The sequence below is a fragment of the Bidens hawaiensis genome, unplaced genomic scaffold (assembly GCF_021521415.1).
Source record: "Bidens hawaiensis isolate Kalapana, Puna unplaced genomic scaffold, B.hawaiensis_p1.1 tig00023231_1, whole genome shotgun sequence".
Taxonomy (NCBI): domain Eukaryota; kingdom Viridiplantae; phylum Streptophyta; class Magnoliopsida; order Asterales; family Asteraceae; genus Bidens; species Bidens hawaiensis.
The window spans coordinates 106,996-134,425 of record NW_027493646.1 but is presented as its reverse complement, the minus strand read 5'-3'; positions in this window follow the sequence as shown (position 1 = coordinate 134,425).

Here is a 27,430-nt window from a genome sequence, read left to right as displayed (position 1 = left end):
ACTGTTTCCCCTTTTTCGAATTTCCCGCGTGATGTGGCGGTTTGTGATTGGGCGATGAATTTCCCTCTCCACTGTTTATATAAAGGAAGAGAAAACTTCCTATTGATGCTTTATCGGCTTTGTCTTTCTTTCTTTGTTCTCCTTCTGATTTAGAGCTTTGGAATTTCTCCATAACCCTTATCCCAAAATCGCCTGCAATGTCGAATGTTCAAACCGAAGTTGATGAGATAGAGACCTCATGGGACTACTCTGAGTATGAAAGATTACTGGAGACGTATGGCATTCCACCGGAATGGGAGTTGGAGTTTTCTTCACCGGGCTCTATAGCAAGTTTATCTCCACCCGGTAAAATGGCTATTTATGCCGATTACTTTTCCTGTGGGAATTTCCGTCTTCCTTTGACGAAATTCTTTATGAATTTGTTGACCGCCTATGGAATTCATTTGTCTCAACTGCATCCACGTGCTGTGATGCGAATTCGACATTATGAATTCGTACGTATAGCACGTGACATGGTGCCGCATGTCGATTGATTTCCGGTTTTCTACCGTCTTGCCATTCGTGATGGTTGGTATTCCCGCCAGGGATTCTCCGACTGAAGTATTGGATACGAGGTCGAGAAGGTGTCTGCTGATTGGCGTAGCAAGTCCTTTTGGATTTCTGAGGACGTGGTACCTGTTGCCATGGTCCGTCGTCTGGTTAACTCTCGTCTTCCGAACGTTGTCACAGCTGCCCATGAAGGGCGTGATTGGTTCCGTATTCTAATGGCGGAACCAACACCGATGCGGGCGTTACCGGAGGAAACCCTGGTGTGGGCAGGCATGAGCCATTTATGGGCCTCAGAGTTTATGGAGCCCATTTTTGTTGACTTGTATGAACATAAGTTACCCCTGCTGTTCTCCTCTTCTTTTAAAGTATCTCATGATTAAACTTTTTATTCTTTCAGGTCGAGGTTCTATGTTCAATGTCCTTTTTGAAGATAGAGGTTGTGTCCGACATGGCATTCGAGATGCCAGGGACCTACCTATTCTTGAGAAGACCAAGTCTCGTTTCCTTTTTCCAAAAAAGGTGCGAGCTGAACCTATTGTCTCTAACGCCACCTTTGAGACAGGTGTGTATGTTCTAAACCCTCATCCGCTTATTGCTATTACTTCTGATGGGACGATCATCACTTTATTATCGAGTGATGATGTTGGCGATGGTTCCGATTTTTCCTCCTCTCCAGAGGAGAAAGAGTCCGATGACGATATACCTGAGTCTTCTTCTATCTCCCAATTATTGGCAGAATTAGAGAAGAAGAGGGCTTTTATGGCTTTTCAAGTGGGTGCCAAGACTGCAGGTGCTGAGGCGGGACCTTCGAAGAAAAACGAAAGACCCATCGTCCTAAGAAGCCACAGCACTGTCTTGCTGATCGTATTGACACGGTAGAAGGTACGTATTTCTTTTAAAATATTTTGTCGTTTTGGACTGTTTAGCTGAACGTGACTTTTGTGTAGATCCGTCGATCTTGCCGGAAAATGTGTCTGAGAGGTTTCCTACACCAACCCCTCAAATGGAAAAGCAACCTTCTCCTCTTACGGAAAAGGAGGTAGAAGATCGACCTTCTACTCCGCCGAGTACTACCAACGCGGAAGATCAACCGACCTCTCCTCCAACTGATACTATTATAGAAGGGAGAGTGTCGACTCCTCCCGTTGACACTGCAGCATAAGATCCCAACAACCAATCTGGGAATGATAATCGTTTTGACTATCTTTTCTAGGCTGGGGGTGGTACAGGTTTCAGGGGGATGACCCGCGTGTTGATGTAGGAGGTTTTAGGAGTAATGAGACTCCTCCGCGCCCTCCTCCTCAACAGTCATCACCTTTCCCAACTCGCCTAGAGCTATCAGGTTCCCGCTATTATGGGGATGCGAACTTAGGTAACATGCACGACTTGTTTGTCCCCCCTTGGGACATTACCAACGGATCCCGGTTCACTGACCCCGGGATTTGCATGAGTTTCATGAAACATTGTGTGCCCCTGCTGAAATGTCGTATCAGCGTGACCTTTCCCGCCACGACCTTCATACGAATGTAGCCTATCATTTGGCCAATGCTTTAGCTGGTAGCCAAGAAGTTTTATGTGAATGGCGCACTCTAGGCGGGAAGGTGGGGGAGGCTCGTCGAGCTACTGAGGCTGCAAAAAAAGAGGTTGAGGAGCACCGTGTCGCGGCTCAAACTGCTAAATGGAAGCAGGTCAACGCGGAGAATGCCCTCAAGAGCGAACAAGATCGTAACGCTGCAGCTGATCGCCGATGGAAGGAAGCTTGTGAGAAGCAAAATTCCCTTCTTGAGGCCGCTCGGGCAAAAACTCAAAAGGAGAAAGATGATTTGGCCCGGGCGCAAGAAGTAAACTCGGCCCTAGAAAATCAAGTGTCTCTACAAGGTACTCGAATTCAAGAACTTGAGGCCGAGTTAAAGTTGCAGAGGGAGCGGAACGATCTAAAAGAAAAAAGTGCCCTTGAGGTTCAAACCGCTTACGACTCCCTTCTGCAAGCTCATGAGAAAATGTCCGCGGAATCTCGGGTGCTTCAAGAACGAGCCGAATGTGCGGAACGAGATCGTCAGTGATTTCTCACCCGGGGGATTGATGTTGTAAGTTATTTCCCCTTTGGATGTTCGTTGCTTACTTCTTATTCTTGATACTGAAACCTTTGTATTTTTATTCTTGCAGGTAGTCCGTCATATCAAGGGAAGCAAGGAGCTTACTGACAGCTTTGCTAATGTAATGACTGCTTCTTCTTCCCTTAGACGTGTGATAGGATTTAATGAAGGGATGAACTACGCTCAAAGTAATCGCTCATTCAAAGATCATCCTCTTCATGGCCTTGATGTCAAACATGAGCGGAAAATACGGGTCAAGGAACACGATGATCTGCGCTTCCCGCTTCAGTACATGCTTCCGGAATTCGCTTCCGCTCATGACGGTGTGCAACAATTGAAGGTCTACTTGGACGAGGAATCTGAGGATGACTCTTCGGGAGACACGTCATTGAAGGATCCGGAAGACAAAGCCACCTCGAACCCTTAGAATAGGTTTAGATGTTGTGACTTGTAACTTTTCTTTCTATATTTGTAATATTTTCTTTTGAATATTTAATGAAAAAGAACTTTTCATTTTTTGTAAGTGTCCAACTGTTTTGAAGGAAATATCCTTAGAAGATATTTTTGAATTTTGAAAGTCGAACAACTTGGATGACGTGGCGGGGAGAGAAACTTTTTTTTTAGGGGCAACTGACAAGACGTGCATGACGTCTTTGACAGTCTGTCTATAGTTTCTTGAGTTTCCCGCCTAACGTGTCAACCATCTGGTGGTCCGTATTTTCTCTCACTTCTGGCACGCCATCAGTCGCATTAATTTCAATGAGTATAAATATATCGCCTCAGATGCCATATGGTTCTTATTGTTTTCCAACTCTTTTTCTTTCAATCCTTCAAAGCAAAAGAGTTTTCTGAAATTTCTTTCTTCTTCGTATTCAATGGCTGGAGAAAATAAAGGGACTCCTACTATTACCGATGTCGTTGTGGCTCTTAAAAGGATTGACAACGACAACGTTGTAAACATCTATAGTTTGGCACCGGAGTGGGAGCCGGAACGTCCGGCTGACGGTTCTGTTGCCACTAGTCCTCCTCCGAAGAAGATGGTTGTATATATAGACCACTTTACGACCGGGAATTTCCGTATTCCGGTAACGAAGTTTGTCCAGACGATCTTGACAACCTATTGAATTCATCTCTCAAAGATCCATCCCTTCGGGATGTTGAGGATTCGACATTTCGAATTCTGTTGCCAAGCTCCTGATCTTGAACCCTCCATTGGCATGTTTGCCGTTTTTTATAAAATGACCTTCCGCGATGGGTGGTATAGTTTTGCATCATTGAAAAGAGGGTTATAGGTACGGAATGGATCCGTAGCCTCCATGGTTGGAAACCAAAATTTTTCTGGATTTGAGAGGATGTTATTCCTTTTGCGATGACCAAGCGTAAGGCGGAGGAGGCCATGCCTGTGATTGTGACCGCTGCTCATGAGGGTCAAGCATGGTTTACGACTCTGACCTCTACACCGACTCCTATGCGCCCCATTCATGAGGGGGCGATGGTGAGTGTGAGGATGAGTCGGCTATGGCCATTTCCGACCTTGGAACCTTACTACGAGAAAATTGATAAGGGTAAGTTTAGGGAGCATCCCATCTGTTATTTTAATATTTTTCCGATTTCTGACTGTAATCATTATTCTTGTAGGTGAGGGTTCCGCCTTCAGCACCTTGTTGGATCACGAGGGGGGAATGATGGTGTGCCGCCCTATCGACGAAAGGGATGCTCCTTTCCTTGAGCGTACCCGCCTGAATTTTGTGTTTCCCACCGCTTTCCGCCCGGAACCCATAGTCTCCGAGGCGATGTATGCTAAAGGTGAGGCATATGTTAAATATTGCATCCAAAAAGGTGAGGGCATTCTAAAACCCCAACCTGTGACTGCTGTTACTTCCAGCGGGGTGATCGTCTTTTCTTCCAGCGAAGAGTCATCACTTTGTGAAGGAAGTTTTCCAGCTGATGTTAATAAAGCTGTGGATTCAACTGCAGGTCTTACCCGGCAGAGAGATACCACTAGCCAGGCAGCTGGTCCAGATAATGTTGACGCTGCTGCGGTGGAGGGCCGTCCTCAGCCTGATGACGTTACCGCTGAAGGTGAACGTCCCGCTGCTGATGCGGACACCTCTAAGGTGGCTGGCAAGCGTAAGGGTAATCCTGCCAAGGCCACCCCTAAGAAGAAGTCCAAGAAGGCGAAGCCTTCCTCTTTGGGGACTCGTTTGGATGAACTTGATGCAAACGATCCTTCGTTAGGTAAGCAAGCTTTTTATTTTGCTAAACGTTTTTAATTAGAATGTTTCTAACCCCTTTTTTTATGTTTTTCAGTGAACTTGGATAACCTTTCTGAAGGTGTTTCAGGACTGAAAAGTTCTACTCCTCTTCCGCCACCACCGCATAATAGTGCTAAGGATCCGATTGAGGTGGCGGATGGCTCTCCTCTAAAGAATAAGGAGGTTGACAATACTGAACATATCAGTATGTCGCCTTCTTGTAATGTTCGTCACTTTAGGGATCAAGGAGGTGTGAGCATGTTCCTTCATGCTGCTCAAAGCTCTCCAGCTCCTCAGGAGGAAGATCCGACTCCGCACCAACCACGCTGGTCATTACGTCGGGATTCCACATTCCGTGACGTGGACCTGTGTTTTGAATATTTACGGGAGAGTCTTCCTCCTGGTGAAAGGGAGCGACGTCGCCGTAGTATTCTCCAGGAATTGCTGAACTCCAATTCTTATTACTTGGTGAATACTATTTCCACCAATCAGGAAATAACCAGGGATTGGTTGGCGATGAATGAGCAATGGGATAAGTTGGCGGCCTCTGCAACTGAGGCCAAGGAGGAGGGCATGAAAGCTATAAACGAGGCCCGAGAGGCCCGCCAAGCTCTAAAGGAGGAGAAGGTTGTTTGGTCCGCTGCCGAGGATGCCAATGCTGCTCTCCTAAAACAACTGGATGATCAAGCCAAATTGATGGCGGAGCAAGCCAAATTGGTGGAGGCACTTCAAGCTGAATCGGCATCTAAGGATAGGTGTTTGACTGACCTTAATGCCAAGAACCGAGAACAGGCCTTAGAATGTGTTGGCCATAAGATGGATCTCGTCCAGGCCAAGGCGGACCAAAAATGGCTGTTATCGGAAGCTATCCCCAAGGTATGGACCCCTCTTTTTTTATATAAATAAATAATCTAAGGGTTGTTTATACGCTATTGTTCCACAGGTCATCGCCGATGTTCGGGCGAGTGATGAGCTTGGCAACTGCGTTGCCATTCTTCTTAAAGCTTCCAAGCAAGCTGGTCGCAAACTGGGTTTTGAGGAAGGTTACCAATTTGGTTCGACTTCCAAACTCCCTGAGGAATACATTTTGGCTGGACAGGATACTACTGCCGTCCTTAAACAGAAGTAAAAGTATTCTGATTCTTTGAAGTTTTCTTTGACGGAGCAGATATCCGAGCTTGCGGATAAGGAGGACGCCATAGATCAACTAAAAGAACTATTAGATCTCGATGGTGAAGAAGAAGAAGAAGAAGAAGAGGAAGCTGATAACATTGCCAGCAATGAAAATGTCGCTCCGAAGATGTATATATATTTTTACTTGTGATTTTTTCTTCGTTTTTGTAATCTCTTTTGATCTATAATAAGAAGTCTTGTTTTCCTTTCGGTGCACTTTGTCTTATGTACTATAATATAAGTGTCTGTCCGGAACTTCGTTTTTGTCAATAAAAGATTACAACTTACCAAGATAACATAGAACTGACTTGACATTTTCATATATTGGGCATAAGCCTTCTTACAATAAAAGAAATTGCAAAACTTGCTAGTCTATGTGGGCACGCAGGCCAAAGTAAAGAATAAGTCAAACTGCTACATATAGCATTTCTTTAATTGTGTTGCGTTCCACATTCGAGGTATTTCCGCCCCATCCAACTTTTCCAACTTATAGGCACCTTTGGATAGTACTTGTTTGATTCTATAAGGTCCTTCCCAAGTTGGGGCTAGTTTGCCCGGAGGCTCTTGTCCGGAGGCCTCGTTGTTGCGGAAGACAAAGTATCCCGCATCGAATTCGCATGTTTGGACCCGCGAGTTATAGTATTTCTGAAGCTGTCGCTTGTAATTGTGCTCGCAGATCAATGCTAATTCTCTTTTTTCTTCCAGTAAATCAAGATTCATCCTAAGTTCGCGATCATTATCATCAATCAATAGGACCCTGCGGATGGAATCCCGATTTCTGCGGGGATCATGGCTTCAGTACCATAGGTTAGGCTAAAGGGTGTCTCCAAATTGCTGGAGTTCTTTTGAGTGCGGAAGGCCCAGAGTACATGGGGCAATTCGTCTACCCAACCAGTTCGTTTCGTTCCTAGCCTTGCCTTGATCCCTTCTTTGATAGTTCGGTTGGTCATTTCGACCTGACCGTTTGCCTGCGGATGAGCTATGGATGTAAAGGTCTGAATGACATGAAGTTCTTTCAACCATTCCTGTAGTCCGCTGTCAGCAAATTGGGTCCCATTGTCACTTACCAATTCCTGTGGGAGGCCGAACCGGCAGATGATGAATTCCCGAAAGAATTTCTTCACGCTTGAAGCCGTGATTGATGCAATCGGTTTGGCTTCTATCCACTTGGTGAAGTAATCAATGGCCACTATAAAAAACTTGACTCGTCCTGGGGCTTCTGGGAAAGGTCCCATAATATCAATAGCCCATTTTTGGAACGGCCATGCAGATGTTACTGGAATCAATTCGTTTTTTGGACGCAGGGTATTGGGGGCATGACGCTGGCATGAATCACACTTTCTGATTTCCTGCACAGCGTCTAAATGCATGCCAGGCCAATAGTACCATGCGTTCATGATCTTTGCAACCGTCATTCTTAGTCCCACGTGTAACCCACAAATACCTTCGTGAATTTCTCGAATTAGATAATTTGCGTCTTCCTCATCCACGCAACGTAACAGTGGGCCAAGGAATGACCTCTGGTATAAGATGCCATCAATCATCTGGTAATTCAGAGCTTTATGCTTAATCTTCCGAGCCTCAGCCTTTCCTGCTGGAAGTGCTCCAGAAGATAAGTAAGCTATAATGGGTGACATCCAAGACTCAACACCAATTTGAATTACTAGGACTTGATTTTCTGGAACGGATGGATGGTCTAGAACTTCTACACGAATATCTTTGGCGAGATGCTCAAAATTCGTTGAAGCTAGTTTGCTAAGAGCGTCCGCCGATTGGTTCTCGCTCCTCTTAATGTGAACAATACTGAAGGAGGAAAATTGGCGAATCAAGACTCTTTCTTGTGACAAATAAGAAGCCATGACATCGCTTTTGGCTTCATATGTTCCGTTTATTTATCCCGCAATTAGCATAGAATCCACCCGAGCCTCTAAATGTTTAACTCCCAGTTTTTTCGCTATCCGCAGTCCTGCCAGGAAGGCTTCGTATTACGCCTCATTGTTAGTACTTTTGAAGTCCAACTTGATGGCGTAGGTAAATTCATGCCCCTCGGGGTTGACTAACCTTAAACCTGCACCTGACCCTTTGCTTCTGGAAGCTCCGTCCGTGAACAATGACCAAACTTGCCCTTGTTCCAGAGGTGCTTGGGGTTGTTGTTCGATTAAGCATTCTTATTATTTGTACTGCGGAACCTATGTAACGAAGTCCGCGAGTACCTGCCCCTTGATTGCTGGTCTGGGCTTATATTCGATCAAGTGTTCACCCAATTCAATAGCCCACTTTGCCAGTCGTCCGGACAACTCAGGTTTACTCAACACGTTCTTGAGTTTGTATCCGGTTAATACATTGATAGCGTGGCCCTGTAAATATCTGCGGAGCCTTCTAGTAGCATAAACCAATGCCAAAACCAGCTTTTCCAACATCGAATATCTTGTTTCCGGGTCTGATAACGTTCTACTGACGTAGTAGATTGGTGTCTGAACATTTTTTCTATCGGTTAGCAGAACGGCCCCTATGGCAATGTCCGAGGCAGATAAATACAGTGTCAGAGGTTCACCCGCTTATGGTGCTGTTAGAGTAGGAAGCTCCATTAAGCATTTCTTAACTTCTAAGAATGCTTTTTCAGCCTCCGCGGTCCACTTGAAATGTGCCTTTTTAAGGCAATTTCTGAGTGTTGACACGAATGGATGAGACTTGGCCACGTGATTTGCTAAGAATCGGTTCAACGCCACAAGTCTTTCATTAAGTGTTTGAACCTCCTTGAGGGAAGAGGGTGAAGGCATGTGGGCTATAGCCTGGACATTATCTAGGTTGGCTTTAAAGCCCGCGCCTTTTACTATGACCCCAAGGAATTTACCCTCTTCCATGCCAAATGAACACTTAGCCGGGTTCAACTTCATGTTGATGCTTCGTAGTGTTTCAAAGGTCTCTTCGATATCTCTTAACATCTGATCTTCTTCAATGCTTTTGATTACCAAATCATCCATATAAACTTCGAGATTCCGACTTATTTGACTTTTGAAAGCCTGATCCATCAGTCGTTGATATGTGGCCCCAGCGTTCTTTAATCCGAAAGGCATCATTCTGTAACAGAATGTTCCTTGGTCGGTTCGGAACGCTGTCTTGTTCTCGTCGCCAGCTGCTATATGAATCTGGTGGTACCCTTTGTAGGCATCGAGGAAGCACTTGAATTTAAATGGGGCCACAACATCTACTTTTAAGTCGATCTCCGTTGCTTTTTGGGATAATCACTGGGTTAGCCACCCATGTTTGGTACTTGATTTCTCGTATGATCCCAGCGTGAAGAAGGTCTTGTACTTGTTCATTCATTGCCTTTGTTTGTTCTGGACCCATCTTTCGTTTCTTTTGTACAATTGGGGTGATTAACGGATTCACCCTTAACTTGTGTTCTGAAATGCTCCGCGGGACACCGGTCATGTCCGCGGGTTGCCAAGAAAAAATGTCAATGTTCTTGATCAATAATTGCTTTAAAAAGGTTCTCACTATTTCCGAGATAGCGGGTCCTATTGTAACTGTCTGGTCTGGAAACTTTTTGTTCAAAACCCATTTTTCAGATTCGGTCATCTTAGCCTATCTTGGAAGCTTGCTTGGTCTTGAACTTTCGGTTGTAAAACAATGTCGGTTTACATGAATTATTGCTACACCAGTGCGGGTTGGAACTCCTACTGCACCATGTGTTGTGGACGGGTGGGCATTGAAATCTCCAATTGCTTCTGGTCCCAAGATAACGTCATGTTTAGAAGTTGCTGGTAAGACCAAAAATTCAACTTCCTCAGTTCTTGAAAGTACTCCGTCACTTAGTGTGACCGGGAAAGTGATGACACCCCGCGGGTGCATTATCTCTCCCCCGAAACCAGAAACAGGAGCATGAATTGGCTGTAATATTTCTTTGTCTTCCTCATCCAGTTGTTCGAAACATTGTCCGTACATAATATCGGACGTACTACCTGTGTCAAAGAACACATATTGTGACTGATAATGACCAAACTCGGCAGTAATTATCAGTGGGTTTTTGTTGCACGGGCCCCCTTTAATCCGAGGAAAAATAACGGGCTCGTTTTTCCATTCTTCGTCCGAATATTCCCTCTATTTTCCTTTATCCAAGTGTCCCCCTTGAATCATGTGGACATTCAAATCTTTGATTTGCCTTTTGGCCGGGCCCTGGCTATCCTTTGCGGGAGGTTTGCCAGTCCCTCCTCGTACGCCTTTGACCAAATGTTCAAGTTTACCATTTTTAACAGCTGCTTTAATTTCATTTCTGAGAACCACACACTCATTTGTGTTGGGTCCAACATCATTATGATATGAGCAATGTTTTTTGGTATCAAGGAATGACTTCTGCGGTATTGGTTGAGGTTTCCGGAAAGTCAGATTTTCAGTAGTGAGAATTTCTGAGGGAGTCTTTGATAACTGGGTCCAACTGTTAGTGGAGCGAGCTGAAAAATTACGTTTACCCTTGTTGCCGATCAAAGATCTTGCATCAAAAGGTTTAGGTGTTTCCGCACTAGGCTGAAGTCTTGACCATATTGGTCCCTTAGCTTGTCTGTTTGGTCTCGGAGTTTGAAACTCGACCCTTGGGGACTGCTTTTGACTGCTGGAACTTAGAGTTTTTTCAGTTCTTGCAAACAATTTTGATGCCTTCATGATTTCATCCCATGACTCAGGCATTCTGTCCCTTCCCGTTAGGGTACGGATCAAGGCATCACTGTGGACATTCTTATAAAATGATCCGCGCAGCATATCTTCACTCACTCCTCCGATATTAAGGCTCTCGTTAGTAAAATGAGTAATGAAGTCCTCAATAGACTCATTACTTCGTCTTGTAACATCTAGTATTTCTGAAGGATCATGGGTATGTTTCTTTTGTTGACTAAAATGCTGAGAGAATTTTGCTACAAAGTCTTTCCAACTTGTAATCTTTCCGCATGGCAATTTCTCAAACCATTCATGTGCCGCCCCGGTGAATGTTAGTGCGAACATGTGACACCAGTATGGAAGAGTCCAACCACTGACTCCTCCAACTGCTTCAAACCTTGACAGATGATCGCTAGGATCAGTCATTCCATTATATGTTCCCACAGATGTTGGAATTTTTGCATTAATCGGGAATGGAGCTGTCGCGATGCTCGGAATGAATTTTGATTTTTCCGCGAAGGACTCCGGACGATATGGTTTGGAAAAATCATATTCAGCATTGCTATGATACTCCACATGGCGGACAACTGGGCGCGGATAGCTAGCTCCTCCGTACGAAGGAAGACGGCTATCTCCGCTATAAAAACTACCATCCGGTCGATAAGATGAGTCGTACCCGTCCAGTTCGTCCTCATAAGATGGCACCCGCATATCTACGCGGGGACGAGGACGTAACCTCCGGGTTTCGCTCGTGTTCCGCTCCGGCAGCAAACTGTACTGGATGTGGCTTCCCCTTATGGGAGGAGAAATAGATCTTCTGGGAGGCTCGTCATACGTCAGGGTCCGGCCATGGAAACGCTCATTCCGGACCCGCCGTTCATACTCTGCTTTCAAACTTTCTTGTTGAATACGAAGCCACTCGTGTGGAGATAAGGTTTCTTCAGTCCTGAGGTTATGAAGGTGAGCTCTTCTTGGATTAGAGTCACCGGAATCTTCTTCCAAACCTAACTCCGACTGAGTTCGATGGACTTCTCTTGGAACACGCTCTAGATTCCTTATATTAGAACCTCCTGGGGATGTGACGTACCCCAAGTCAGTAGTTGGTGTAACAATGTTTCCGGTGTCTACCTGGGTAACACCCTCTTGTTGAGTAAACAACCCCCGAGCCGTCGAACCATCCAAGGAAAAGATTCCTGGATTGACGGTTTCAGTCTTGCAACAGGGATCGAAATTCGAGCAAACACAGACGTTTCTCCTTCACGTGTTTCAAGGTTGAGATCACGCAGAGGTTGTGCTTGATTCTCCGTCAGCCCTTTAGGTAACTGACTCATATCGTAAAGAGAACGGGAAATTTTTTAGCTGTTCTAACAAAACCACGGATGGCGCCAATGAAGAAACACGGATCTACTCCCCACTGATGGGTCCTAGATCCAATGAGTCCACAAGGTAGGATACGGTTATTACCAATACGATATGAATACAATTCCCAAAGTCCAATGACGTGAATCGTGCAAAACAGAACACCTTGAGCTCGTTACGGGAAGGACAAGAGGGGGGTCTTCCCGTAACCACCCTCCGGCGTGAGAATAAGTATAGCTCTGATGAGAATAAAGTACTTAAGTAAATTGAGAAAGTACAGTGGGAGTGAATGAATACCTCATGATGATTAGGAGGGTATCTATAGCCGAAGGGTGTGGGAAGGTGATTGGGCCAGCTGTCCCTTAAGAAGATGCCTGCATAACCGTCTGGACACGTGTCCCTATGTGATAGGTTCAGCCTATACGTTGCATGTGCATGTATAACAACCTGGACACATGTCTCTTTATCTTTGGTTAACGGGGGAATATTGGCCATGTGCACGGTTGGCTAATTGGCTAAAGGGTCACGTATTGCCCAAGAAAGCATCTTGGCAAGTCTTCTAGAAGGTAATTGGTTATTGACAGCGGTCCCGAAGCATTACCTTGTATTTATTTACGCGGAAGGGTATTCCTTCATGCGGGTGACTTTTGAGGTTGCTGTGAGGCTTCCGCATATGTTATGAGGGTGTTTCTTATGCGGATGGTTTAATGTCTCGCAGGTGCCTTATGAGGGTCTTCCGATTGACCCGCGGGTATTTCTTACGGGTATTTGGGTCCTTTTGGTACCCTACCTCTATAGCCGACTATCGTTGACTACTTTAATCGACCGCCCCGGCAACGCGGGGCCAAAAAACTTGTTAGATTTAAAAGCAATCAAAATTTGACTTCATTTTATGTAAATATAATGAATATTTTTTTCAATTATTTTTTTATGGTTTAATAAACTCAAAGCACACAAATTATCACATACGTAACCCTTTGAAATCTGTTTTTTCCTTGCAGTCACATATTATCTATACTATATATAATGGGAATTCCAATGACCTCTTAATTTTTAAGATGTCCAATCTATATTGCAACATGTACAAGTTTTAAATGTATAAAATTTGTATAAATTAGGGCATTTTTGACTTTACACAAATCATTAACCGTAACTTCTAATTGTTATTCTATATTTACAATATATATCCCATAAAACTTACACTATATACCCTTAAACTTTGGCTGAGTTTTGTAATATCTAGAAATGTTTACACATACTACCCCTCATCTTTATAAAAAAAATGACAAACTTACCTTTTTTTGCTTTCATCTATTTTTTTTAAATATATAATGTTCTTAAAAAAACCCGAACCAACCTTATGACGTGCTTATTTTTGTCGACGTTTCAATATAAAAAAATTGCAAAGCCGATTTGTAGATTACAATGTACAAGTCAATGAATCATTAAATTACAACTTAGATATACAACTAAAAACCTATAAAATGTTATAAACACCCCTTGTTTTATTTTACATTATCAACTATGAAATTACAAAACCAACCCACCCAATTATATAATTCATTACAAAACCATTAGAATAAAATAAACTCAATCTACACATAAACTTCTATTTAGTTGTGGAATCACAAAATTATCCACATATCAATATATAACAAAAATTTATTAATATCAAATTATCGACAATTTTTAAGGTGAAGAAAGGGTTTATTATAGTTTTGACAAAGTTGAGGGCGATAAACTCTACTTTTATCTGACCGAGTTCCTAAACTCACTAAATGTTAGTGGTTAGCTGCCTCATAAACTTCAATTGAAGATTGGATGTCCAATGACATTGATGCGGAATATCGATCCATCACGTGGTTTATCTAATGGCACAAGTGTTTGATTTTACTTGTTGTTCTTCATGGTTTTCCATCATACTAAGTTAATCATTTCTGTATTACATAAATTAGGAAATTATAATGGACGAAACGTAGAAAAAGTTTGAACTTTTGGTATGTATACTAACTACATATAACATTATTACTTTGTTAAAACATATATAAGAGACTAATATTTTTTTTCTTTTTTTCAGTATCGAAACCTGCTATAGAAGATGTGGCAATACAAGTAGACAACAAAAAAGAATCTCAGCCACCACCAAATGTATCAGCGAAACCTGATCATCAACCTCTTTGTGAATCTTTAGATAACATGTTCGCCAATGATGAATGGTGGTTGAAAAATTAAGATGAGATAATTAGGAATTATAGTTTACTGAATTAGACAATAATTTTAATGTCAAATTATATTTTATTTCACACATGTAACAGTTATGAAAAAGACATACCATATTGATGTTGCTAACTTGAAACAATAATAATAGTAAAAATAGATATATAATAAAGTTTTGAAAATTATTATACGAATAACAAAACTAATGAACTAAAGTACTATTATACAATATCTCACGAGTTGACTTATGAACCAACATAAACGACCACAGCGTTGTAAATTGTCGTCGCCGCCGCATCGCGTGGGCACTCTACTAGACTAATATAAGTAAATGTGAGGGTTGGCGCCACAATGTTGCATTTAATAAAGCTTTATTTTCAGTATATAAAAGACAGTTTTCATGAGAAAACATAAATAAAGTAATGGTGGGGGTGGTTGTTATAAGTTTGCTTCTTGGTTATCTGTTGTCAACCCGGGTTCAACTCATACTAACCGCAAATTGTGTGTTTAATATATTAAACTTTTTTTGTGGGCGACGATGATTATTATTATTATTATTATTATTATTATTATAAAAATTGATAATTTTAGTGTTATGACTTATTGGAGTAAGTCTTTATTTTATTTTTGTTTTAGTTTTAGTCCGTAATGAACGAAACAAAAACTGTCCGAATACTAATTTTTCTTTTTGTTTTAGTTCTGATATCGTAACAAACATGACGGATTTCACCGAATTATTATACCTAAATACACTTCAAATTATGTACGTAAAGATTAAAGAATACAAACAACATAACATATTAATATTTACCTACACTTAATACAAAACAACCTACACATGAAATCTTTCATAGACGGTCATTGTATAAGAGATCATTACACAACCAATACATACCTACACAAATTTTTAACAATCTACACAGTTTATATGTATTTGGAGAACCAGATCAACATATACATACACAATTTTTTAACAACCTGCATAGTATGTATTTGGAGATACCATACAACATATACCTCCACAAACTTTAAACACCCTACACGGTCAATATTTATTTGAAGAACCATATTATACCTACATAAAATTTTAACAACTTACACACTAACTTGTAACACCCCGGTTTAAGCGGAAACGCCCGAGTGTGACGTATAGATTGTTCAAAACACATGTTACACTATTACGTGGCAATATTATCATTAATTCATTCAAAGCATTCAAGTACACAAGTTTGAAACATAAAGAAATACATAACAAATAAAACATCTCAATATTTATTTTAAAATACCCTAAGTCTAGCGTCTTCATGTAACATCCCGAAATTTCTAAGATGAAATTAATTATATTATTTAATAATTGTGGGAAGTTTACTCGGGTAAGCGGAGAAATAATTAAATAAGGTAGGAGTTAGTATGGGTCGGGCTAGTGTTGGTTAGTGTATATGGGTTATGGACTTCGGAAAGAAAGAAGAGACCATGTGCTTAAGCCCATGATCCATAAGTATATAAACCTTAAATTCCTATTTTTTCTATTCATTTCACACATATTCCATACACCACCAAAACACACACTTAGCTCTCTCTCATATTTATCTCTAGCCGAAACCAAGAGGAAGAGCCAATCTCAACCCGAGGTATGATAGTTTGATGTTGTAGAGATCCAAACCCGTTAGATCTAGTCGCGAAACGACGAGCCGGCACATTTAAACCGTCTAAGTCACGAGATCCAGGTGGAATCGGGTATAAACCGAACCTAAGATGAGCTTAGGGGTCACCCTAGCTCAGATTTGGATCGAACGGGACGAAAAACGGTGAAAACGGTGGTGAAACAAGCGAGATCTCGCTTTTCCGGCGAGATCCCGTTATTCGGCAACGGCGGCGAAAGGCGGCACCGGAGAATGTATGTACGAGGTAGGGAATGTCAGAGAATGTTTCTGACATTCTCTGACCTAACCCTAATTCGTTAACGGGGAAGTTAACGAATTAGGGGTGATTCGTCAGGTGGTCCGTTAAAGGAAGCTTAATGAACTAGCCTTAGTTCGTATCCAATTAGTTAAGCAAAAAGATAACGAACTAACCTCAATTCGCTATGATCATTCATTAATGGAGATAACAAATTAGAAGGTCCAGTTCGTTACATGAACTGATTCGTTATATGGACTGGTTCGTTATGTGAACTGATTCGTTATAAGGACCAGTTCGTCAGAGGGTCCAGTTCATGGCAAGACCAGTTCGTTATAATGGCCAATTCGTTATAAAGTAACGAATAGGTCATTCGTTATGAACCCAGTTCGTCAAGAACCAAGTAACGAGCTAGAAGTTTAGCGAAATGACAAAACAGTCCCTGGACTTAGAAAAGAATGAGATAATTACATATTAGCCCTTGGACTTTGATAATTGATGAGAGATACCCTTAAAGGTTAACGAGTAACGATTAACTAACCGGGTAATGGTTTAATGAAGTAAAACCGGATTAGACGCGTAAGATTAATTAAGTAGAAATGAGAATGGCTAGAATAGTATTTAATATGATATTTATTAAACAGCCAGTCGCGCACAGCCAAAGAAATGATTAACCATTAACGGAAGAAGTAACCGGGTTCAGGTGAGTTTCTAGCCCCACTTCCTTGCTATGTTTTCGGGACTGTGTGCATACTCGATGTGAAGTGTGAATACACTTACCTTAAGTGGTAAGCGTATGCTATAATGCTTGATATGATATATATCGATGTTATAAATATATGTCTGTCGATGCGTGAACGATCTTCGGATATTGCACGTATAGACAGGGAAAGTAATGTTTGTCGGTGCGTGACGATCTTCGGATATTACACGTAACGCTAAGGAGTGTGATTGCTAAGTGGTTATAAGTGTGTGTATATTATGATGTAACTTGCTTATTATGTAAATGATGTAATGGTATAAAGTGCGTTATAGACAAGTAGAGGTAGACTGTGATAGAAGTGGCAATGGTCTAGTAAGGATGTTAGGGGCATGGCGATAGTACGTGGTAGGGTAAGCCTATACGTACCTTCGTTGTTAAAGTGGCATAACGCGAGTGCGTGGTAGGGTAAGCCTATACGTGTCTTCGTTATTAAGTGGCATAACGTGAGTGCGTGGGAGGGAAAGCCTCAATGTGCTTCCGTAAACAAGTGGCTAAGTGGTTAGGAGGCGGTAAGTGGTTAAGTGGTAAGGTGAGCAGGTCAGACAGTGGACTATATGTCTTCGGACACGTATATAAACGCATGTAGTGGTTGTATGAAAAGTTGCTTGATTAACTAGAACTCACTCAGCGTAGCTGACTTTTAGTATGAACGCGGGTGATCATATTAAAGGGCTAGTATGAGGATGACACATGGCATGGATTAAACGGATGGCATCTGAAGATGGAGGAAATGATGTTCTAAATATGATGTTTTAAGTTGGTCTTAAAGAAAAGGTTAAATGTTTTGTAATGAATGATTGAAGTTAACGTTTCAAAGAATGTTTGAATTAATTCTGATTTGTAAGAACCGCGTTTATGAGTAAATCCGACGTCCAATGTAGGGCACCAGGATCGGGGCCTTACATTTCATCACGGCATCATCCTCTAATAAAGACATGTAGCATATATATAAAATAATGGTCAACTATATGAATAGTTGGTGAGCATCCACGGTTTGATATAAGTACATAAAATTCTACAATTCCATGAACAAGTGTAAATGAGCAAGCAAGGTCATTTCCAGTTGGTAACAACCAACGCATTCGGATAATAGCGAAAGCAAGTGTCTTTTCTGTTGGTAACAACCAATGTACTCGGATCGGGGGTCCCTATTCCACTCATAACATCGAGGTCCTGAGTGCATAGGGGGACGTATGATCATACTTATTTAGGAAACCATGAGCAAGTAATCAAGTAAGCACACAAGTCCATGTAATGAATTGTAGTTTGTAAATAATGAATAAACGAAATTGTAATGTTGATAGGATATATATGCTATCCCCAAAATAGTTAAAAAGAGTAAAAAGGGGGTGTGAGAAACTCACACGATAAAATTAAGCGAACGAAAGACGAACTAAGTAAATAAGCGAGCTGAATTGGACGAGATATCCTAAGAAATAATTTCTGTAGTTATAATAATGTTCATAAAATGAAAAGGTACATGTGAAGATGGGATTGTTTTCAAGTTTGGTGGTTTTTAGTGTTTTATATCAAAAATATATTTTTACTATATAATTAGTTAAAATCTAGAGTTTTGACGTAAAAGTGATTAAGTGATTATTTTTATTTTAAAATCGAGTTTCGATAGTTGTTAATCAGATTTTTGTATTTGGTCCGTTCACGGAAATAAACAGACCCAAAAGGTAGGAAAAGTAATACAAGCGAGAAGTTAGGTTTTAGTCGGACACATACTTGACACAATGTCAGGTTTGATTCCAACATGTTAAAAATATTGACAAAATGTTAGCAAGATGAAAATTTTAATTTATCAATTTGAATATATACAAAAAATTCCCAAACTTAACCACATAGTATATAAGCGAGTAGTGCGTTTATTTGTTGGATATGAACCCGGGGTTGAGTCGGGTTCATGTCTAACATAACTAAGAATTGAAAACAAGGTTTAAAGTGAATCAGATTCTAAAATTTTAGTTTAGAAAAAGTATGATCACAAAACTAACCGAACCTTAAGCGCTGAACTCTTGTATAACTAGATTATTTCTATGCTTTGATAAAAAAAAAACTTGAAAATTGTTTCATGCACGTTTAAAAAGGTGGATGATGGCTTCAGTTTGAACAATTGGACATATAGAGGTATTCGTGACGTTTGATTGTGAAATGTGATTTGAAGCAATGTAACACGTACAAATCATTTTATATAGATGTATATCTATTGGTTATGATTTGGAAATGGTTTTAAAGAATTAATGTCTACCGTAAATTATCTTTGACTACAAAACGAAAAATGTGAATTCAAAATAGGAAGCAGGTCAAAATAATTTAATTTAAATTGAATTTGGCATTCGCAGTCTTTAAACCAATTTAAGTCTCCAAACTCTTTTTATTTTTCCTTTTATTTGTTTTTAAGTGGATACATACTATTACTATTATTTATTTTATTATAAGTTTTTTATAGTTTTTTATTTCCAAATTTATATCCATAAATGTTTCAAATATTAAAATAAATTCAGAAAAATAAAAGATAAACGTTAAAATTTTGGTTTAAATCTATTCATGAAAATTCCAAATAAATACTTTATAACTATATGTAGCATGGGTAAAAAAATCATGTCTTTTCAAATTTATTTATATCATTATTTAAACAATTCAAAAATTCGGGTTTGAAAATTGATTAATGTTACATAACTATCTCCACATAGTTTGTTAATTGTTAGTTAGATACGCAAACTAACGATCATTGTATAAAAGATGAAGGATGTACATACACAGTCTTACACCAACACACTGTTAATCCTACCTAGGTTTGTGTATTTTTATGATTTTTTATTATTATTTATGTAATTGAGAAAAATTAAGCTAATTAAATTTAGAAAAGTATAGAAAAACTAATTAAGTTACTCTAAGTTTATGAAATCTAAGTAATGTAGGTATTCATGTGAGATCATTTATAAATTAAGTATTCAATAGAAAAACATACAAGTTAAAAATAACAAAAAAAATCACACTAAAATGCACAACCAATACAACCCTTTCTTATATCAAAGAAATAAACTTTCAATCAAGTAATCATGATTTATTAATTCTTCTACAAATGCATTTATGAGGATTTTTAGTAAGTGTGTTTTGAAAGGTTTGAAATTGAGTTATGAGGTAGGAAACAATTTGAACAAAATACTAAACTACCATTTTGCTTTAAAATCCATAATAACAGGCATCTTCATATTATAAGATTGTCATCTTAAATGTAGGCCTTAGATGAAATATAATCAATGGTTGTAATTAACTTCTCGCATTTCTCACACTAAGATTACTTCTCTTTTGTACCATCCCCTATATATATATATATATATACTAGCCAGTTGCCCGCGCGATGCTGCGGTGTACGCGCAAACGTAATTGGTGTTAGTATGTTTGTAACCTCGCAACGGTACGTACGTAAACCGATGGTGGTATGCATTTAACGTGGCAACGTGTAGTCGGTGCCAGTAAGTGCGTCACATAACGTCTATACGTGAGCAACTCGGTATGTTATCCACGTAACCGATGCTTAAACGCGCGTAACTGGTGGTGACAAGCAAGAAGCGAAGATGAAATGTATAGTAATTTCAAATAAACTATTTTTTAGCCTAATTCGTTTTGACGGACCAGTTCCGACCCGAATTCCGTTTTGACATGAACCCCTGCGATCTAAACTCATCCCAACATGAACTAAATTAACCCTTTTTGTATTAACATGTTCCAATCTAACCCGTTCCAACACCATTAGCCGAACATGTCCGACCAGTGGCCGGTAATAAATGGTAATCGCGTAACATGTTAGTTTTTTAAAAATTAATAAACTATAGCAATATCATACTCAAATTAAAAAGAATAAAATGCTCGTTTTTATGATGTAATTATTTAGAAAAAATATTAAAGAGTTAAAAAGTTACGGTCGTTAAAGAGTTGTGTGGGTAGTTGGTTTAGAATTAGAGGGAAATGTGTAATATTTAATAAATTAACAAAACTTGATTGAAGTTGAAGGACCATTATTGTAACTTATTTTTGAATGAGCAAAGACTAATGTGTCCCTACATTTTTAAAATTTTATGCATTATTACTTGTATAACATGCAATAAGAGTGGTACCTCTTAAAATTTAAAAGGTCCCTAACTCCTATATTATATATATATATATATATGTTTAAGTTCAGGAGAGAAGTCAAGTTATTGCGAGAAGTGCGATAAATATTTCCAATCAATCATATAATTACTTTTTGTGTTATGTTTTACTATAATAGAAGGGCATGTTAGTAAAACTTCACTTTTTTTTGTTTTTTGGTAACTAATAAATACATTAGAAGTTTCAAAAATAGGTTTTTTCTATAACTTTATATTTTGGTAACTAATAAATACATTAGAAGTTTCAAAAAATAGGTTTTTTCTATAACTTTATATTATATTAATCAAAATAATATATTTTTTGTTCCGGAGGAGGAACAATAGACTTTTGTATCCCCTACATTAATCAGAATACAGTACACTACCCTACACAAGCAAGTTATTTTCAATAAACCTTTGCCAGACAATTTTTCTTAAATTTTATATAAACTTTTCTCAAACAAGTTGTACATGCACTATACCCAAAGTCACCTCCACAAGTATACACTTTTACCATATGCAGCTTTACATTTCCGTAAACTCAGTGTCTTACCAAAACAAATTGCCTTTAATATATATGAATGTTCTCAAACTTCCCTACACTACCATACCCAATATCATACACTACCTTACACAAACATTGTGCAGGGATTTCCTACACAAACAACTAGTGTTTGTATAACCATACCCTACACACCCCTACACAAACACAATATGCTTGTTTATGGATACCTCACAAAAAATTAATATTCAATAATCCTTTCCCAACCAACTCTAAACTTCAATACATAAAAATTTCAAGCATAACCCTAAGCTACGAGTTCACTACAATGAAATACACAAATTGTCGTCATCATACAGCATTCAGAAACTACATGTATTCTGATAAACAGTCTTGTTTGACAAACAACTACTAAACCTTATTCCAACTACCTAACAACGCGGTACAACTTTTGTTTTATCGGAGAACGTTGTTTGTCAAAATACCCTTATACCGCCATACTAAACCTCTCTAGAATCTTTGTCGCGTACTTAATCTTTAAACTTCCCACTTTTTTTCATCTTAGGATTCTTAGTCCGGAATCCCAATGTCATTTTCCCATATAGGTCTCCATATGTCGCAGAGAACTATATATCCAAGCATCTTCATATTTGTTTTTGTTTGTCATTTTAATGTCAACCATTTAGACTATATTATAATGCTAAGATTCTCCACTGCATTACAAATAATATAACAAATTGAAACATATGGTTTATCACATAATGTTCAACATGATTCACTAGTTTAAAACATATTGTAATCTAAAATCATTACCTCCACTTCTCTTTTTACCCCGGCTGTTACTTCCATCATTTGCAGTAACATCAATTTTCTCTCAGTCAACACCTGCAATATTTTTTTTTTCATTTTTCAAGCTACATATTTACAACTCCTGGTCAATTTAGTATGTACTCTATTAAATAACCTACATACTCGCATAACTCAACAATCATCTAAATTATCATATCATTTATAATTTCCAAGATAACAAATACACATACAAGTTAACAACCTAACAAATGACAATATACTGGGCTAATGTAGGCTATTCATTGAGTAACATACATTGTGCCTATTAATCAAATATGAACTATCAGTGACTAACCTACACATTCATAACATGAATTAATAACAACATGAATGATGACAACATCCATATTTTAACATTCCTTCACATAGAAAATATACCTAAAAAAACATCCATACTGATCAATCTACAAATACAAAACATAATGACAAAATGCATATCCAACAAGCAACATATTCAACAAGGTCTAAATCCCAGTCAATAAACTTATTGAACTACATAATATTGTCAACATATAAATTTACTCAAATCCTACACAACTTAATCACAAGTCCCAACACAAAAAACACATACACCTTGATAACATGTGTACCGTGGATAGAGTCCTACACACTCTACATACTGAAAACCCTTCATATATAACATTTTTTTTCAAATAAAACACAGAATCACACATGTGCCTTTTTTCAATTATAGTTTTCCATTCAAACATCAAATTAGAAACGAAACAAAAAAATTCACAATAAAATATCTAACACAACATAACCTACACTTCATCATAATGTTCTCCATTGATTACAGTTAATTGTTCGAATTTCATTTAAAACACACTTACACCCAAAAACCTTTTTTTTTTACCACTAACTAGATGATGTAGGAAGCATCTGATTAAATTTTCAATATCATAATCAAGTTATTAGAACATATAATTAGGGTTTCGCGTATCTAATTGGAGGGAAAAAAAAAGATGAAATTGTATGAAAAACAAAAACCTAACCTTGTTAATTGATTTCTGCTACACCTCCTTCACTACAAAAACTAGGTTTTGATAAACAAAAATACAAAACTGCAAGGTGATCTTTACCAACAGAACGGAGATTTCTAAGAATAAGTTGAATGCTTGTGAAGATTGAGTAGATTTTTGATAATTTTTAAATTTAAAAATGGGAATAACTGATTACGATAGCGTGATATCTGGGATTTTGATTAATAACTATTGGTTTCAACGTTTATTGTAAAAACAAAATTACTACTTTAAATTAGTGAATACATTAATTACAAAAATGTCATAATCAACATAGGCCGTTATCAATCTAATCAAGGGTTATAAATAACTTCTCTCACTTCTCGCAATAATTTCATTTCTCACCTGAACCATCCCATATATATACATATATAGGGGATGGTTCAAGAGAGAAATTGGATTATTGCGAGAAATCAATCTAAACCTTCAATTTGTTTAATCAATGGCTTAGAGTTACTATGGCAAAATTGTAATATATAAGAAAAAAACTATGGAAGGTTTTTAAAAGAAAGGGCATTTTGGACGAATTTTCTATTTTTATTTTTTGCAATAATTACTTTGAATATTAGAATATCAGTTCCTTCAATCGTATTAAATTAATTGATTCCTCCTTTTTAGAAAATTCTCTCACTCTTAACAAATCAATCTTTAAGTTTGAGTTTTTAACTTTTAATTAATGTTACATCTCATTTCCTTTATAGTTAACAGTCGTATGTTTTAAGGATTATGTTACTACAATAAGTCATATTAATGCATATATTGGAATTTGTAGGAGCTATTTACTATATTGAGTTATATTAATACTGGATTGTGTAGAAATAATACAAATTTTACATAAAGTAAATGTTTTTGTGTAGGTTGTGTAGGGATTATTTCATTATATTGATTTATATTAGGATCGTGTAAGAATTATTTCAACTCGGTGAATAATATTAATATTGGATTTGTAAGGATTATTTCAATATGTTGGGGTGTGTGGTTTTTTTCATTATGTAGGAATTATTGCATTGTGTAGGTGACTGATAATAAACTTACCTACACAAAATTTAATTAAAAATAAATAACGTCGAATGAGTAGATAAAAAACAATCTTAGTGTAGGAATTATTACACTGTGTAGGTAAATGGTAATAAATTTACCTACACAAAATTTAATTAAAAATAAAGAATGTCGAAAGAGGAGATAAAAAACAATCTTAGTGTAGGAATTATTATACTGTGTAAGTAAACGGTAATAAATTTACCTATACAAAATTTAATTAAAAATAAATAATGTCGAATGAGGAGATAAAAAACAATCTTAGTGTAGGGATTATTACACTGTGTAGTTGAATGTAAGATGAGGAAATAAAAGAAAAAAAAACTTATTGTTTGTTTTTAATTTAATTAAAATAAATAAAAAATGAAAGGCCTCAATACACGATTAAGAGAAAAAAAATGTAAACTCAAATAACAAATAAAAAAACAATAAAGGAGGAATAAACATGAAACTTCCATAATTTTAATAGTTACCAAAACAATAGTTTTAATTCTTTACCAATATACCCCTAGGTTTAATTAAAATAAAAAAAGAAAAGAAATTTTTGATTGGTCAAAATGACTTCTTACACTTTTTGCAATAATCTCATTTCTCTCATGAACTTAAACATATATATATATGGGAGGGTTATACTAAAAAGAAGTAGTTTTCTAGAAAGACTAAAAATAAATCATAGCCATTGGATCATGTTAATCAATGGTTGAGATTTAAAATCACCAAAAACCGACATAATTTTCTATAATTACTCTTTCACTACTATAACCGACATAGTTTCTTAGAATTGTTCTTTCACTATATGTTATAATGTCACTTGTCAAAAATCAATTGGTTCTTACCATTCTTAGAAAACTCTTTCTTTTTATTTGAACCATTTTCTATATATATATATATATATATATATATATAGAAAATGGTTCAAATAAAAAGAAAGAGTTATATATATATATATATATATATATATATATATATATTTCATAAATGATCTCACATGAATACCTACATAAATTGAGTTCATAAACTTGAATAACTTGATTAATTTTTCTACACTTTTCTAAATTTAATTAGCTTAATTTTTCTCAATTACATAAATAACAATAAAAAATCATAGTTTACGTATTAAAAATACACAAACCTTGGTAGGATTAACAGTGTGTTGGTGTAAGACTGTGTATGTACATCCTTCATCTTTTATACAATGATCATTAGTTTGCGTATCTAACTAACAAACTATGTAGAGATAGTTATGTAATATTCGTTAATTTTCAAACCCGAATTTTTGAATTGTTTAAATAATGATATAAATAAATTTGAAAAGATATGATTTTTTTTACCAATGCTACATATAGTTATAAAGTATTTATTTGGAATTTTCTTGAATAGATTTAAACCAAAATTTTAACGTTTGATTCCTTTATTTTTGTTAGTTTTATTAATATTTGAAACATTTATATATATATATATATATATAAAATGGTTAAAATAAAAATACATAGTTTTGTAAGAAGAGTATGAATGACACAAAATTTAGAGTTAGGAAACTATTGTAAGGCCCCGTTCCTGGTAGCCCTACTTTAGCGTCAGATTTACTCATAAACACAGTTTTACAAATCAGAGTTTATAAAAACTTTTCACGGAATATAAAACAGCAATCATTCGTTACAAAACATTAAATCTTTTCTTTGATACCATAACACAAAATATTATATTTAAAACATCGTTTCTTCCATCTTCAGATGCCAGCCACTCAAACCATGTCATGTGCAATCCTCACGCTAGCTCTTTAGTTTGCTCACCTGCGTGCATACTAAAAGTCAGCTACGCTGAGTGAGTTCTAGTTAATCAAGCAACTTATCATACGACCACTACATGCATTATATACGTATCCGAAGACACATAGTCCACTGTCTAACCTGCTCACCTTACCACTTAACCTCTTATTTACCCCTACAGCTTAGCCACTTTAATAACGAATAACGTTATGCCATCTTGCCACTTTAATAACGAATCACGTTATGTCACTTTAATAACGAATCACGTTATGCCACTTTAATAACGAATAACGTTATGCCACTTTAATAACGAAGTCATGCATAGGCTTACCCTACCACGTACTATTGTCATGCCACTAACACCCTTACTAGACCCTTGCTACTTCTATCACGCCCTACCTCTACTTGTCTACAACACTTTATATCATTACATCATTTACATAATAACCAAGTCACATCACAACATTTACACACACTAATAACCACTTTGGGATCATTCCCGAATGACGGTACGCGCAATATCCGAAGATCGTTCGCACACCGACTAACATTGCCTTCCCTTTCTACACGTGCAATATCCGAAGATCGTTCACGCACTAACAGACATCCATTCATAACATATATAATATATCACATTAATATTATAGCATACACTTACCACTTAAGGTAAGTGTATTCACACTTCACATCGAGTATGCACATAGCCCCGAAAACATAACAAGGAAATGGGGCTAGAAACTCACCTGAACTCGGTTACGTTCACTACTAAAGGTTATTCCCTTCTTGAGCTGCGCACGGCTAACTGTATAATAATTACATGTATCAGTTAACTATCACTACTCACCGTATTTCTAGTTGAATTATATCCATCAAAGGACGGGGGTCCGGGGTCAGCGCCCCTGGCAGTGGGGTATAGGGGCGGCAGCCCCTAGCAGGGTCCAAGGGGCAGAGCCCCTGGCTGGGGTCGAGCTGTCAGGTCTGCTTGGAAAAATTTTATTTCTATTAACTATCTTAACACATTTTCCATTAAGATTTTAAATTATTATTTTATTCACCATCACATTTTCTATAACGAATTAAGCCTAATTCGTTATCAGATCACAGTATAACTCGTTATCAGCTCACAGACTAATTCGTTATCTTTCCT